General features: G+C 44.8%; 1 pseudogene; it reads right to left on the minus strand.

Moving 5' to 3' along the window:
• Positions 1-3,381: 3,381 nt before the first annotated feature.
• LOC127622111 (tectonic-like complex member MKS1) lies at positions 3,382-8,400 on the minus strand (annotated as a pseudogene).
• Positions 8,401-17,101: the final 8,701 nt, after the last annotated feature.

Here is a 17,101-nt window from a genome sequence, read left to right on the forward strand (position 1 = left end):
TCCATGTGAAGCTTGTGGGAAATATAATGGTTTTGCATTTCCTTTTCCTCTGAAATTCTCTTTGATGTGGGAAAATCTGTTTGTACAACCAATGGAAGACAGGCGGAGTTAATTTTGCAATTCAATTTTCTGACACTATTGCTGCAGAAATTACATTCAAATGGTGTCCATAAGTTGTGAAAGCACATAACTAAAAACATAGTGTGCCCCAAATCAAGGGAGTGTGGCATTTAGAGTGGGTGTGAGGGGGTTGTTTTGAGTAACTTTAGATCACAGCCACTTTGCAGCACCTACTGTATCTAAAGAGCCCATTAGCAACTCACCAGTCGTTTATTAGGAGCAGTGTCTGCGACAATTTCATTAATTCATATTAAACAATGAACATTATGCTAAAAAGACCTTTCAAAGAATCCTATCCTTCTCTCTTAGAAATTATACTTTTTTTATCAGATTGCACTTCTCTATAACATACCGAACACCTAAATAAGGAAACACCTAAATTCCGTTTTGAGGAGTCAGTTCACCCACAAATGCAAATTCTATCATAATTTACTCATCCTCATGTCGTTCCAAACCTGCTTGATTTTCTTTCTTCCATGGAACAAAAAAGGTAAAGTTTAGCATAAAGACCTTCCTGCTGTTTTCCATTCAATGAAAATGGGGACATAATAAAAGCATAATAAAAGCAGCCCAAATGACTTGTCAGCTATACTCCAAGTTTTCTGAAGCCATACGATAACTGACAAAATTTTAAGTCATTATTCACTGAATCTTCCCCTACGCCATAGCTGTCAAATTTGATTTGTTTTCATGTACATTAAATGGTGCGTCACGACCACATCATGCAAAATTTTATTTGAATGATGAGACATGCAAGACCCACCAGACTTTAATGACACTGATGATTAATGGTGCTTTTTTTTGTCATTTTTTTGGAGCTGAACAGACCCCGTCCCCATTTACTTTAGTTGTCTGTAAAAGAGCAGCCCAGACATTACTCAAAACCTCTCCTTTTGAGTTTCATAGAAGAAAGTCATGTTTTTTTTTTACATGTAATTAAGGTGTTGGGAGAATGGTAATCTGACAATGAAAGTAGTCAACAATTTTAAATTGGATCTTGATTAGCGTTACTTCAGTTACAACCAAGAGAGAAGAATGTTTCATTTAACTATTCACATTCCTTAATTAAAAATAGCAGGCTAACAACTATTGTTTTTTTTTTTGTTTTTTTGTTTTTTCAGTGGCATGGGACAGTCTCTGACCTTGTGTCTGCAGACAGTGACATGAGGTCATGAACAGGATGCATTGTGACAGAAGCAGGTGCTGTAGGCGCCAGGGCTGAGCGGGGTAGCCTCCTGACATCGCCGGCCTCTTTAAACTCTGCTTCACGCTTGCAACAGGGAAATGGAGAGCACTTCACACAGAAGCATGTTACTCAAAGAGTCTGCACCCTTCGCTTCACTTTACACATGGACAGGTGTTCTGAGGGACAGCAAGCTCTGCTCTAATCCAAGCACCTGTCTCAAGCAAGGACTGGGAATACAGGGGTGCTGAAAGTTCACTTTATGTTCACACTGAATTTATCCAAATCAAATGAAGGCCAGGTGCTCATGCGTGACTTTTGATATGCAATACTTGCAGAAGTTTATGCGAATTAAATGCATTTGTTTGGTTTCATGTAAACTAAGTCAGGTCAGTGTAATTGAATTCCCATAAATCAAATGACTGACAATGTTTTATGAACTATGAGGCTTACAGAAGACAGCGCCCTCTGCTGTTTATTTAGTGCTTGTAGTGTTTGTACACTTTAAAGAAAAATCCTGGTTCAATGCAAGTTAAGCTCAATCGAAAGCATTTGTGGCGTAATATGTATTATCACAAAAAATTATCTATACTCCTTCCTTCTTTTCTTTAGTAAAGGAAAAAGCAAAAAGCAAGGTTCCAGTAAGACACTTATAATGGAAGTGAATAGGGCCAATTTGTTTTACGTAAAATACTCACTTTTTCAAAAGTATAACCACAAGACATAAACAATATGTGTAAACATGATTTAATGTGATGCAATCTCTTATTAACCTTTTCTGTGTAAAGTTATATCCACTTTTACCATGACGATGTAATGTCAATAAACACTATAAACTTAAAATGACTGTAAAAATGAATACACAAGTTTTAACAGAAGAATTCATGAATGTGCTTTTATAAAATTGTAAGCTTCACATTTCTGTGTTTAAACCTTCCAAAAATTGGCCACATTCACATTCAAGAAAAGGAGGAACGAGTTGAAAAATGTTTGTGCTAATGAACATAATGCCACAAATGCTTTCGATTGAACTAAACTTGTATTGAACCTGGAGCAATCCTTTAAGCCACACTTAAAGGGATAGTTCACCCAAGAATGAACATTTTCTCATCATTTACTCACCCTCATGCCATCCCAGATGTGTAAGATTTTTCTTCTTCTGCAGAACACACACAAAGATTTTTGGAAGAATATCTCAGCTCTGTAGGCCCATGTAATGCAAGTCAACAGGGTCCAAAACTTTGAAGCTCAAAAGCACATAAATGCAGCATAAAAGTAATCCATAAGACTCCAGTGGTTAAATTCATGCCTTCAGAAGTGATATGAAAGGTGTGGGTGAGAAACAGATACATTTATAATTCCTTTTTACTGAAAATTCTCTCCCCTGCCCAGTAGGTGGCGACATGCACGAAGAATACGAATTACCAAAAACAAAAGAAGAACTCTTAAAGAGTGCTTAGCAGAGCTGTTTGAAAGTGGATTTATAGTAAAAAAGGACTTAAATATTGATCTGTTTCTCACCCACAACTATCATATCACTTATGAAGACATTGATTAGATCACTGGAGTCTTATGGATTACTTTTATACTGCCTTTATTCACTTGCATTTTATGGACCAACAGAGATGAAATATTCTTCTAAAAGCTTTGTATGTGTTCAGCAGAAGAAAGAAAGTCATAGACATCTGGGATGGCTTGAAATACCTCTTGTCTTATTTATGAACAGCATATATATTATTTTGTCATTTAAAACATAAACCTCTTTTAGTGAAATATTTTGCTTGAAAAGTGTGTTTGTGCTATCTATCATAAAAATGCTAATTAGTTTGATATTTTATCGATTGCAATGACATTCATAGAATTTTTTCAAATGTGGTTAATGTATATATACATATATATGAAAATAAATGAAATCTCAATAGAAATTTTTACACTCTACAAAAATGTTTTCTTTGAATTCTAGAAACTATATACATTAACACACAAATATAATACTGCAAATTAAGTGACCAAATGATCCTTTAAACAGAAGCAGCATGTTATTATAATGTGCAAGTGTAATGTTCATATGTAGAAGTCTACGGGTTTAATTGTATAGAGGTGTTGATGAGGTCTCGAGATAATGTCTCTCTTGCCTCCGGCATGCGTTTACGGGACACTTCTTTAATCACAAATACACTCTTAATCAGTAAAGAAACCTTTTATATCTGATATATTGTTCATCTGTTTTTCAGTAAATAGCAAGGTGTTATTAAGCAACCGATAGCAATAGCAACAAGATTTGATCACTCTCTGAAGGAAATCTGAGTGGTGCTTGCCAGTGTAAAAGTCACCGCCATGATGCTAGGTTGTTCTCCGGTTGTTACCAAGATGTTGCTATAGGGTTGCTTGGGTATACTGGGTGATTGCTAGGTGGTTGCATATTGTCCCAGGTCAAAAGAGCCCATCATCAAGTCACTATATTTTAGTCACTATGGCTTGAGTCCCTCATTCTATGTAAGTCTATTGGACTTTTTTCACCTGGTTTATCGTCCACCAGGTGACAATTCAAAGTCGAATTGCTCAGAACAGTAATAGCACCATTGACAAGCCTCACCATTTGAGGTATCATTCATGTCCATATGGCACGACATAAAAGTTTAATACTTAGGGTCAGGGGTTTGTTCAAATCCCTAAGCCTATATATGAGCAGTAATACTAACTAATGGGAATCACAAGCAATAGAGGACCTAACTGAAGTGATTTAGACCTGTCTTACCCAGAACATTATGGACTGACTCCTGCTGACTGTGGCCACCCAGCTGATTCAGGACAGTCTGTCTCCTTCTCTTGAGGGTGCTGGAATCAATTAATGTCCTCGAGTTCAGGTGATCTGCCGACAAAGAATCATCTCAGTTCAGCAACCATGCCAGACTGTAGGGGCATCCATAGGCGACAAGTCATTTTGTGACACCCTGAGATCCCAACAGATTACTTAAAGAGAATCACTCAACAGATCACCCAAAAAAGAAATTTCTCTGATCATTTACACACCCTCATGCCATCCCATATGTATGGCTTTCTTCTGAACATAGATGCAGATTTTTTTTAGAATAATATTTTTTTTAGCTCTGTAGGTCTATACAATGCAAGTGAATGGTGATCAGAACTTTGAAGTGCCAAAAAGCACATAAAGGCAGAATAAAAGCAATCCATCAGACTCCAGTTGTTAAATCAATGTCTTCTAAAGAAATTCATTTTGGGTGAGAACAAACCAAAATATAACTTATTTTTCACCGTACATCTTGCCATTGAAGTCTCTAAGCACTACCATGACGAGTGCTAGATGGCGCTATAGGAAGTGTAATCAAGCTTTAAATCATAATCGCCAAGGAGAACGCCAATGTCAAGATTTATAGTGAGAAACGAGATCAATTTTGGGCTGTTCTCACCTAAAACAGATTATATCACTGGAGTCTTATGGATTAATTTTACGCTGCCTTTATGTGCTTTTTGGAGCTTCAAAGTTTTGGTCACTATTCACTTTCTGTTTTATGGACAAACAGAACTGATATATTTTTCCAAAAAACAATTTTGTTGTGTTCAGCAGAGGAAGAAAGTCATACACATCTGGGATGGCATGAGGGTGAGTAAATGATGACAGCATTTTCATTTTTGGGTGAACAATCCATTTAAGAAGCTAATACAAACACATTTATCACAAAATGAAAAAAATATCAACACCTTCATGTACTGCTGTTCATTATGTATATTAAGAATCTTTAATGGAATCATAAGCGACGAAAGTTACCATATTTATGATCAATACACAGTAAATATACTACTAGTATTCTATATTATTACTAGTGTATTATTATATAAATGAAAAGTTAATTTTTTTTTTAAGTGTAAATGTACAGTATGTGATCTAGTTTGATGCGGTCACTCTAACTGAGACCCTGATTCTGTCTTTGGCCAAATAACATTACATGTCAAATGTTGATGTTTATGGTCATAATATGTCCTACCTGCTGTTGAGGGAACGACAAGGAACCCATAGCCCTCGGTTCTGTACCGCTGCAAGAAATCCAATGAGAGAACTTTGAAATACAACACTGACCACTGGGGTAATGATCCTGCACAGGGCATTGATTTATCAGCCAACAATGATTTATTGCTGAATGTGGATAAACAGTGTTGGTTCATTATTGTATCAAGGGATGATATGTGATGTTTATGTGATATGTTTTTTTTTACCTAGTTACAGAAATTCTATTAATGGTTGAACCATCAGACTCATCCTCTTTTCTGAAGAAGGACTCAAAGCTGAATGGATAGAAGAAGGCTACATCCTCCTGCTTTCCACAGCTCCATGAATACAAAGTTAGTTGATAAGGTAACTAATATTATGTCTCACCTTCCCCAGACTGCATTGTGCAACAGGTCTGAGCCACACCAGACAGACACTGAAAGGGAATACTAGACCAACCTAAACAACATTTTAAAAGCATGAGCTACTCACAGAAAATACCAAAAAGCTTAAGCAGCAGAAGAAAGACAGTCAAACACATCTGGGATGGCGTGAGGGTAAGAAAATTATGAGATAATTTTCACCTGGCATCTTGGACATTCTTCTACATTTAATTCATATGGGTGAACTGATAAACAGGGACATGCATCTCTGTACATGTACTGCTCTTTTTCATTGATGTTTGCTGAGGCGTTCTCCACATAGTCTCCACACCTCTCTTTTAACTCCCTCCGTCACCACCCTGGTGACAAATACAGTCAAGTACACCTTCTAAAATCACAGTGATCTCACCCCCACATTAATCTTAAGTGTACTTTAATCTAAAGAAGTCGAAGCAGAGGGCCTTGCCTGTAAGATCCTCTGTTGTTGTTAAAGTCTGGTTTTATTGTGATTACTCCATTACTGTCTGCTCTTATGGTGCATAATACATACTCGTTCTTTTTCAGAGCCAAACTGTAAGACACAGTGGGGCTCAGTCAGATGAATTTCACATTTAAAGGTACAATCAGTGGTTTCTGTCAGTGAGTGCCGCCATGTTGAGATCATATGACATGCTGAATGTCGCTCAATTTACCTCAATAATCCCCAGTAATTGGACATTTTCACTCACGGAAAAATAATCATCATGGCTGACTGCGGATAGCACATTTCTACAATTTCATTAGGGCCTGAACTTTTGTTCTTGCATGATACTGCATCGCTATACCATTAAGTGCCGGTGCACCATAGACAAATATACTGAGTGCACTTTTAACAAGGGACCTGATCATTTCAGTTTGATCTTTTCAGTTAGAGCACAAATTTCAGAATGTGGAAACCCGCAACCATGCTAAGTATTGATACTAATTTCACATGCAAAATGGCCATTTACACGTCATTATAAGTCTTAAAAGTTATAGTTGGACAAAAATGGGGGACAGAGAGAGGGTGGAAACTGGACTTATATGGATATATATAATATGACCAATTTAAGTGCTTAATAAACTGTACTGTCACACTTACTTCCCTGAAGGCCCAAGGTCGTCCATGATGAACAGAGTCTGCAATGGTGTGTTGATGGTGTGACTGTTCTTTATGAACTCCTCTGAAGGCCTTGTTATTTTTTAATAAAATAACAAGGCATTTTTCAGAGGACAAGCTGCTTGTATGCACACTTCCACAGGATGGCTCACTTGCCTCCTGTGTCTATCATTGGTCATGTGTTCTGCTAAGAAACTTAGCGTGGACTGAGCTGGGTGTCAACACAATCACAACTTCAGAAAACAGTAAAGTTTATATATATATATATATATATATATATATATATATATATATATGCAGAACTTAGCATAAGCCCTTATACAGTGCATTTAGAAGTATTCAGACTTCTTCAATTCTTTTCACATTTTATGTTGCAGCATTATGCTAGAAGGCTTGAAGTTATCATTTTTTTCACATCAGTCTACACTCCATACCCCATTGTCAGAAAATACACCAGGAGAGTAGGATGCAAGTGCAGTAAGGGCAGTTTAATGTAGATCAGGCATCAGTACAGTTCAAACAGCAGGCAAAATCCAATAAGCAGTACAGGCAGAGGGTCCATCTATTGGCAAACAGAGGTAACAGGGCTAGAGTCAAACTCGTGGTCAGAACAGGCAAAAGTACTTAAACAAGAGATCAGGCAGACTGTGAAGGCTTGGTCATGTCAGACACAAGGGAATTGAACATGTTATTTGCAGGGAGTTTTTTATAAAGGGTGCTGTGACAAATGTTGTGACGAGGTGTAGGTGAGGCTGATCAAGATTCGGGTGACTGGGATTGAGGTGGTGCACCAGAGAACTACCTCTGTGGTTGTGAGCATGGACAGGGACCGGGGAACTACCTCCATGGTCGTGAGCATGAGCAGGGACCAGGGAACGACCTCAGTGGTCGTGAGCATGGGCAGAGACCGGGGAACGACTACCGTGGTCATGAGCATAGGCAGAGACTGGGGAACAGTTGAGGCTACTGGTGTTGGCTCTGGGACAGTCGAGGCTACAGGCATTTGCTCTGGGACAGTCGAGGCTACAGGCATTTGCTCTGGGACAGTCGAGGCTACAGGCATTTGCTCTGGGACAGTCGAGGCTACAGACGTTGGTTCTGGGATGATCAAGGCTTCAGGTGTTGGCTCTGGGATGATCAAGGCTTCAGGTGTTGGCTCTGGGATGATCAAGGCTTCAGGTGTTGGCTCTGGGATGATCAAGGCTTCAGGTGTTGGCTCTGGGATGATCAAGGCTTCAGGTGTTGGCTCTGGGATGGTCGAAGCTACAGGCATTGGCTCTGGCTCATTGAATGTGGCAGGCATGGACGCTGGTTCGTTATCTGTGGCAGGCATAGGCATTGGCTCGTTAACCGTTGCAGGCATGGGCACTGACTCGTTAACCATGGTAGGCAGTGGCTCATTGGCCGTGGCAGGTATTGGCTCATTGGCGGTGGCAGGCATTGGCTCGTTGGCCATGGCAGTCGTGGGCACTGATACCCTGTGAGGAATGGCCTTCATGGTCAAATATACCAACATCAGTGGGGAATCATTCACTTTGGAAGACAATAAGGCACACTCTGTGGTCATTACCGCTGACTGCGATGGGGAAACGACCACCGGAGCTTGGCTAGTATTAGGAGTACACCAGAAGAGTAGGATGCAAGTGCAGTAAGGGCAGTTTAATGTAGATCAGACATCAGTACAGTTCAAACAGCAGGCAAAATCCAATAAGCAGTACAGGCAGAAGGTCCATCTATTGGCAAACAAAGGTAATAGGGCTAGAGACAAACTAGTGGTCAGAACAGGCAAAGGTACTTAAACAAGTGATCAGGCAGACTGTGAAGGCTTGGTAATGTGAGACACAAGGGAATTGAACATGTTATTTGCAGGGAGTGAATGTAACAGGGTTTTTTTTATAAAGGGTGCCGTGATAACTCTGGTGAGGTGCAGGTGAGGCTAATCAGGATTTGGGTGATTGGGATTGAGGTGGTGCATTGTGGAGTCTGGGCAGCCATGTTTGGAGGCTGCATAGTTTGCTGGGAAACTGAGTTCATAACACCCTTAATGACAAATCAAAAACGATATTTTTGGTAACTTTGAAAATGTATTAAAAAGAAAAAACTGAAGTATCACATTGACATAAGTACTCAGACCCTTTGCTGTGACACTTGAAATTTAGCTCAGGTGCATCCCATTTCTCTGGATGAATGTTTCTACACTGTGGCAAATTCAATTGATTGGACATGATTTGGAAAGACACACATCTGTCTATATAAGGTCTCACAGCTGATAATGCATATCAGAGCAAAAACCAAGCCATGAGGTCAAAGGAACTGCCTGCAGAGCTCAGAGACAGGATTGTGTCAATATGTAAAACTATCTAAGCATCCTTAAATCAAGATACATTTACCTGTGCTTTTTTAATTTGTTGGCCCATGTAAACATGCGCTACATAGACGTCTTTGACCATTACAGCACCTCTTGCTCTGTTTTCATTGCTGTGTTTAAAGGGATGTCTCATGTTAGAGTTGTGTTAACAATCAGATAATTAAAACACTTTAGCTGACTCCTGTTAAAAGCAACACGTTATGTTAAATCACTAAAAAGTGTTTTAGAAAGTAACTAAAGTAATTAGCAATAATAATTTTTAATACAGTAATTAGTATTTGATTGCAATTATAGAGACGTATTTAGTAATTTGTTTTAGATGACTTATTTTGATTAATTTAACACTGCAAATATTACATGCTACTTTTCTCAGCAATGGAACCGATTGGCTGGATGGGCTATTCACAGTCATTTGGGATTACAGGATAGGGCATTTTATTTAATTATGTTCTAGATATTGTAAGATGTCCATTTGTATCTCAGCTGCAATCCTTGTAATTAATGTAATTAAACAAACACCTTTTTTTGTGTACATATGTTGCCAGAACAAAGGTTCCCCTTCTGTCGCTCTCTCCACGTTGTGTCGGAGAAGCGACACTAGGGGTCTCTCTTGAGCGCCGATATTCACCTCTGATCTTATTGAAAATGGCCAATGGGAGTTGGCAGTCGGTATTTGCATACCCCGCCCCCGGACACACGGGTATTTAAGCGGGGCAAATACGGGAGTTCATTCAGAAAATTTCTTCGGAGCCGATGGTCTGTCTGCAGTTTGCTGCGAGTTACACGCCACTTAAACGTTCCTGTTTTCCTCTGACGATCTGCATGCTGTTGGATCTTGACGGCGCACAACAGCAGCTTTCTCCTTCTCAGTGCACGGCGTGCATTGTTGCCCCTGAGCGCTTCGACAGTGCAGACACGCACACACACACACTGTGTATTAAAAGAGTTTTTTACTAAAAGAGTAATTTTCTCTAAAAGAGCAAACACAGCAGCGTTGAACCTCCTTTAAAGGACGCGTCTTTTTCAAGATGCCTTTCCGCCCCTGTGTCGTTCCTGGATGCGGTAGAGTGCTCTCTGCTTCAGACGGCCACAGGCGCTGTCTCGTGTGTTTGGGCCGCGATCACACTGAGGCGGCGTTTGTGGATGGTTCATGTTCTCACTGCGAGAACATGACCATGACCACGTTGCGGTCGCGGCTCGCTTTCAACAGAAAGCAAGCCACCCCGCCGGCCCCCACATTGCTCCTTCTTCCCACGGGATTAAGGATGGTGCGGTTGGCGCTGGGGGTGATTTGGAGGCGGCAGCGGTGCAGTTTCGCCGGGTAGCCCCCGCGAACCTCCCGTTCCCGACACGCTCGCTGGTCTCCGTCCACGCTTCGCGGCGATAGCGGCTCGCCTCACGGCCCGGCTGTCTATCCTCCCGAGTCCGAAGCAGATGAGCTCGCCGCTGCATCGGAGAGTGCGGTGTCTGATGCCGAGGACTCCCTGGACTGCCGCCGGGCCAGCAGGCCCAGGCTGAGTCCGATGCTCAGATGTCCGACATGCTTGCCCGGGCTGCCTTGAGCGTGGGGTTGGACTGGAACCCTCCATCCTCCCCACAGCCTTCTCGGTTGGATGATTGGTTCCTAGGGGCAGCGCGCGTTCGCGGCCTCACATCCCCGGTCCCTTTCTTCCCGGAGGTGCATGATGAGCTGACGTCTACGTGGAGAGCCCCGCTCTCCGCTCGTCTAGGTGCCACCCGCTCCACTCTCTCCACCCTCGACGGCGGAGAGCGCCACGGGTACGACGCGATTCCCCAGGTTGATAGGGCAGTTGCGCACCATCTATGCCCTGGTAGCCCTACCTCCTGGCGGGGTCGCTCCGTACTCCCATCCAAGCCCTGTAGGACAACATCCTCGCTTAACGCGAAGGCCTACACTACGGCTGGACGCGCTGCCTCCGCCATGCATGCGATGGCCCTGCTGCAAGTCCACCAGGCCAAAGCTCTCAGAAACATGCACAGGGGTGGACCTGATTCTGATGTGCTGCAGGAACTGCGCTCAGCGACCGACCTCGCCCTGAGAGCGACGAAGGCCACAGCGCAGGCACTCGGACAGACGATGGCCACCCTAGTGTTCCAGGAATGCCATCTTTGGCTCAACCTGGTCGAGATGCGTGAGGCTGACAAAAACCGCTTCCTGGATGCACCTGTCTCCCAGATTGGCCTTTTCGGTGACACCGTCGAGGACTTCGCCCAACAGTTCTCCGTGGTGAAGAAGCAGACGGAGGCCATATCGCACATCATGCCCCGCCGCAGACCTGCCGCTACGGGCCCTGCCCCGTCTGCCCGCCGAGGGCGTCCCCCTGCGAGGAAACCAGCTCCTGCTCCGCCTCAACCCGGGCCCAGCTCTCAGCCCCAGTGTCGAGCACTCCGCAGGCGGCGCACGCCCCCTGTCTCACGAACCCCCTCCAGGACCCGGAAGGCTCCCAAGCGTTCCTGAGACAGCCGACCCAGAGCCGAAGACGTTAGCTCCGGAGGTGGTAAGAATGCTCCGTCCCCCGGTGGAGGGCCTGGAGGAGAATCCTTTGTTTTTTCATTGTTTTGACAGGGGCTGTGGTACCCACATTCTCAATAATGAGCTATTTCCTTTGCCTCTGGGTCACCTGGCCCGCAAATGCCGTTTTCACGGCAATGTGCTTTCAGATCACAACAGTCCTGGTACACCGGACGCGGCGATCCCGCCTTCCGCCTGCCCACGACTGTCCCCCGGCCAGCCGGTTCAGACGAGTCCAGAGGACGCCAACATCAGACTCCTCAGTTCTTGACTCCTCAGTCAAGAACCCGCCCCCTGCCGGGCGCGCGGAGCAAGGTAAGTGCTTTGAGTCTATTCTCAGCACCTCAGCCTCAGGCCGCAATGAAGCCGCCCGATGCTGCATTACCTGTTCCGCCCCGCTGCGAGGCCCCACCGGGTACGTCCAAAATACTTGTACCTTTGGTGCCCCTAGCGCAGAGCTGGGAAGCGTGGCTTTCACTTCCCAACGCATCACGCTGGCTGCACCGGACCATTCGACTCGGTTACGCAATTCAGTTTGCCCGGACTCAAGTCGCTGCGTGCCACTCACATCCCCGGCAAGCTCAACGTCGTAGCGGACGCGCTATCATGACAACACCTGCCCGGCGGGGAGTGGAGGCTTCACCCCCAGTCGGTCCAGCTGATTTGGGAACGGTTTGGAAAGGCCCAGGTAGACCTGTTCGCCGCCCAGGAAACCACCCTCTGCCCACTCTGGTACGCCCTAACAGAGGCTCCCCTCGGGACAGACGTGCTGGCACACACTCCTGACAGCTCCTTCCTGGCGAATTCCCCTGAGAAAGGACCTCCTCTCTCAGGGACGGGGCACGCTCTGGCACCCACGCCCAGACCTCTGGAACCTCCATGTCTGGTCCCTGGACGGGACGCGGAAGAGCTAGCCGGCTTACCGGCGACCGTTGTGAATACCATCAACCAAGCCAGAGCCCCCTCTACCAGGCACCTTTACGCCCTAAAGTGGCGCTTGTCAGTGCTTCTGTTCCTACAGGAGAGGCTGGACAGGAGGCTGTCCTCGTCCACCCTCAAGGTGTATGTTGCCACTATCGCCGCCCACCATGATCCTGTAGACGGCAAGTCTTTGGGTAAGCACGACCTGATCCTCAGGTTCCTGAGAGGCGCCCGGAGGTTGAATCCCTCCCGGCCAGGCCTAGTTCCCTCCTGGGATCTCTCGGTAGTCTTGGCAGGACTCCAGAGACCTCCCTTCGAGCCGCTCGAATCAGTTGGACTCAGGGCCCTCTCTCTTAAGACGGCCCTGCTGATCGCGCTCGCCTCCATTAAGAGGGTCGGGGACCTGCAAGCGTTCTCTGTCAGCGACACTTGCCTGGAGTTCGGTCCGGCAGATACGTCTGTGATCCTAAGACCGCGACCGGGCTATGTGCCCAAGGTTCCTACCACACCATTCCAAGATCAGGTAGTGAACCTGCAAGCGCTGCCCCGGGAGGAGGCAGACCCAGCCCTTTCATTGCTGTGTCCAGTGCGCGCCCTGCGCATTTACCTGGACCGCACACAGAGCACCAGACGCTCTGAGCAGCTCTTTGTCTGCTTTGGGGGACGGCAGAAAGGGAATGCCGTCTCTAAACAGAGGCTCGCCCACTGGGTTGTCGATGCCATCACACTGGCTTATCACACCCAGGCCGTGCCCCTACCCTTACGGGTCCGAGCTCACTCAACAAGGGGTGTTAGCGTCCTCGTGGGCACTGGCCAAGGGCACCTCCCTAGCAGACATCTGTAGAGCCGCGGGTTGGGCAACACCCAACACCTTCGCGAGGTTTTACAACCTCCGCGTTGAGTCGGTTGCGTCTCGTGTTTTCTCAGGTCCGAGCCCATAGAATTCGGTAACACGTAGACCGACCGGCCGGGTGGATCGCTTGCGCCCAGCGCCCTTTTCCTGACGTCAAGGTAAAGTAGTGCGCCTTCTTCCCAGGGCGCCCCACTCCGAGTCGGGCCCCTGGTCGATTCCTCCCCAGCCCTCCGGGTCCGCGGTTCAGCGGAGGAACTCGCCGACCCAAGCCACTGCGGGTACCCTGATGGCCACCTCGTACTGGTATAGGGGCTCCACGGGTAAAATAAGAAGGCCTCCTGTTCGGACTCCCCCTGTGTGTAATTCCACGGTTCTGTCCCCTTACGAGCGGACCCCCATGTCTCCCTTAGGCAGTTACAGCTGCCTCGGTCGCCGTGCTGTAGCAACTCCCCCTTTCGAGGCTGGATCTACCACCGCACCATACTTTCCACACGAGCCCTAAGACGGCCGTGTGACGTGTCTACCACTTTTCCTCCCCAAGAAAAAGGGCAGGTGTGGTCTCCGCAGGGTCTGGGTGAGACCCCCTTCCCTATATGCGTGTAAGGACCCCGGCCGTGATTGCTCTATGCAAGAAACATTAAGAGAAAAGAGGCCCAGCCAGGCTGGCCCATTCCCATGTTGGCAAACATCGCCTTGTTCTCCTCCCAGGGTAACTAGAAGGACTCCGATGTTCTTATGGGGCATTGGGGAAGGGTACGTGCAGCCAGGTACAGACGATGCGTGGCACTGGATGAAATCCCTGCCCGCCTCTGTATCGGCGGTCCACGTACAAGGTTCAGCGCATGGCAAGATTGGAATGGGTCCCCTAGTGTCGCTTCTCCGACACAACGTGGAGAGAGCGACAGAAGGGGAATGTTTGGTTACGTATGTAACCTCCGTTCCCCGAGGGAGGGAACGACATTCTATAGAGGGACTATTGAGAGCATCCTGAGCAGCTGCATCACTGCCTGGTTTGGGACTTGCACCGTTTCGGACCGCAAAGCCCTGCAGAGGATAGTGAGGACAGCTGAGAAGATCATTGGGGTCTCTCTTCCCTCCATCAAAGACATTTACAAAAAACACTGTATCCGCAAAGCAACCAGCATTGTGGACGACCCCACACACCCCTCACACAAACTCTTTACCCTCCTCCCGTCTGGCAAGAGGTACCGAAGCATTCAGGCCCTCACGGCCAGACTGTGTAACAGCTTCTTCCCCAAGCCATCAGACTCCTCAATACTCAGAGACTGGTTTGACACACACGTGTCCTGAGTTGCACTTTAATTACTGTCACTTTATAACTGTCTGCTACCTCAATAACTGCTATGTGCATAGAATATTATCTCATAGTATGTTATGTTTACATTTTTAGAAACTGTCATCTTTTTGCACTACTGAGTACTGGTCGGCGCTGCACTGTCTATTGTCCTGTTCATTGTCAGTAATTTGTTGTACTGTCCTGTACTTTTTGCACATGTTTGCACGTGCACTTTATATAGGTATATGTAGGTTTTTTTATATAGGTATTTTATTTCATTGTGTTGTCTCATGTGGTCCTGTGTTGGTCCTTTGTTGTTTTTATGTAGCACCATGGTCCTGGAGGAACGTTGTCTCGTTTTGCTGTGTACTGTACTAACTGTATATGGTTGAAACGACAATAAAAACCACTTGACTTGACTTGACACGTTGTGTCTTTCCTCCGCCATGTCGCTGAACCGAGCCACTGTTGTGGCCGGACCATTTCCGGCTCCTCAGAAAAATCCTGAATGAACTCCCGTATTTGCCCCGCTTAAATACCCGTATGTCTGGGGGCGGGGTATGCAAATACCAACTGCCGACTCCCATTGGCCCGTTTCAATAAGATCAGAGGTGAATATCGGCGCTCAAGAGAGACCCCTAGTGTCGCTTCTCCGACACAACGTGTCGTTCCCTCCCTCGGGGAACGGAGGTTACATACGTAACCAAACGATTCTGCCATTCATGGCGGTAAATGGCCCATGGAGGAAGACCCCTTTGTTTTACATAGAGTAAAGTAATGTTTGTGAAGTCTGTTATTTTGCTAAAAATTTCTTTCTGATCATTTGAATTAAATGGGCAATTTTTTGCTGGTGTATTTTATGACTCATATTTAAATTACTCATTCACATGGGAAATGAGTAACAACGCTTATGCTTCCAACCTTTTTTTTCCACTGGGGAGGACGTTTTCCATACTTAAACGTAGGTTTTCATAGTACAATGAACCCTTATTTCAAAAGATCCAGGAAAATTTTGCGACTGACCCCTTTTAAACAAGCATCACTTTAAAAAAACAAACAAAAAAAAAAACGTCTTTCCATTTGTAGCCTGAAGAGGGCAGTTCAAGAATACAATTGTGCTTTATGTCAGTTCTGTACTTCTGTCCTAATTTGAGAGGTTAAAAGCACACCCTATTTTCAATCAATAGGATTTCCTTAAGTTTTATGGCTATAACCAACTTTTTATGTCAAAATAGGTTAAAGAAGAACAAGGCTGTAGAGTTGTCGGCACTGTTTGGTTAGAGGGAGGAAATCCTGAAGCCTCTGTTATGCCGTGTTCAAATGTCCAGACCTACATTACTGTTAATGGGTATGTGTCTCTAAAACTTGTTTGACCCCATACATGTTATACACGCTGTGTTGTTTTTTTTTTACTAATCTCTGTGTGAGTTATCAGGTTGTTAATTGTTTGTCTCCTGAACTGTGTCAGCTGTGTGACATCATGCTTACCAATCCTCCACACAGAGAACTGCTGCCTGGTGTAGATTCACTCAATGTTTCTGAAGTCACGGGTACAACAGCCTTCACGTGTAACAGCTTTTCACATTATATTTGACTGGTAGAAATTAACCAGGGCTCAGGGCAAAACTGCCACAGATATTTAAAATTTGGCTGGCAAAAAATGTCCCTATGGTGAATTTTAGGCAAGCCAAACATACTGTTGTTCTACAAAGTTGGGTTAGGATTTTCCCACAATCCTTAAACCAAGATAAAAATGTCTAACTAATCCCAGAGCGTTCAAGCTACATCCATCAACTAGTAGCACTTAATAAACATAAATAAAAAAAATAAAAAAATGGATGTCCACATATGTGGACAGCGGGTCTAAGTTGTGAAATTTAAAATAATACCAAGCTATAGAAAGTCAGATAAAAAAATTAGTTAATAATAATATAATAATTTTTTATTATGTTTCCAGGAGTGTTGGTTATTTATATTTTTGAGACATTACAGACATTACATCAGAAATTAGTGATAACCATTATCCCATGTCTGCCAAACATGTTGAGTGGTCCAAACCTCATCTGCAGCCAGAAACTGAACTTTTGGTCGGATTTTAGGAGTGAACGCACTTAGCTGCATAGAGAGTTATAGGATGTCCCCTTGCTCCCTATTTAGTGAATGACTTAACCTCCAGTGTGCTGTCTGTCTGCACAGGTCTCAGAACAGTTCGAAATGCACCTTATTTTCATCCTAACTCCATATAAAGCATCTGAAAGAAAAACATTTCAGGTTTTTGATGAACCCATTAATTCTC

Source organism: Xyrauchen texanus, chromosome 3, assembly GCF_025860055.1.
Source record: "Xyrauchen texanus isolate HMW12.3.18 chromosome 3, RBS_HiC_50CHRs, whole genome shotgun sequence".
Lineage (NCBI taxonomy): Eukaryota > Metazoa > Chordata > Actinopteri > Cypriniformes > Catostomidae > Xyrauchen > Xyrauchen texanus.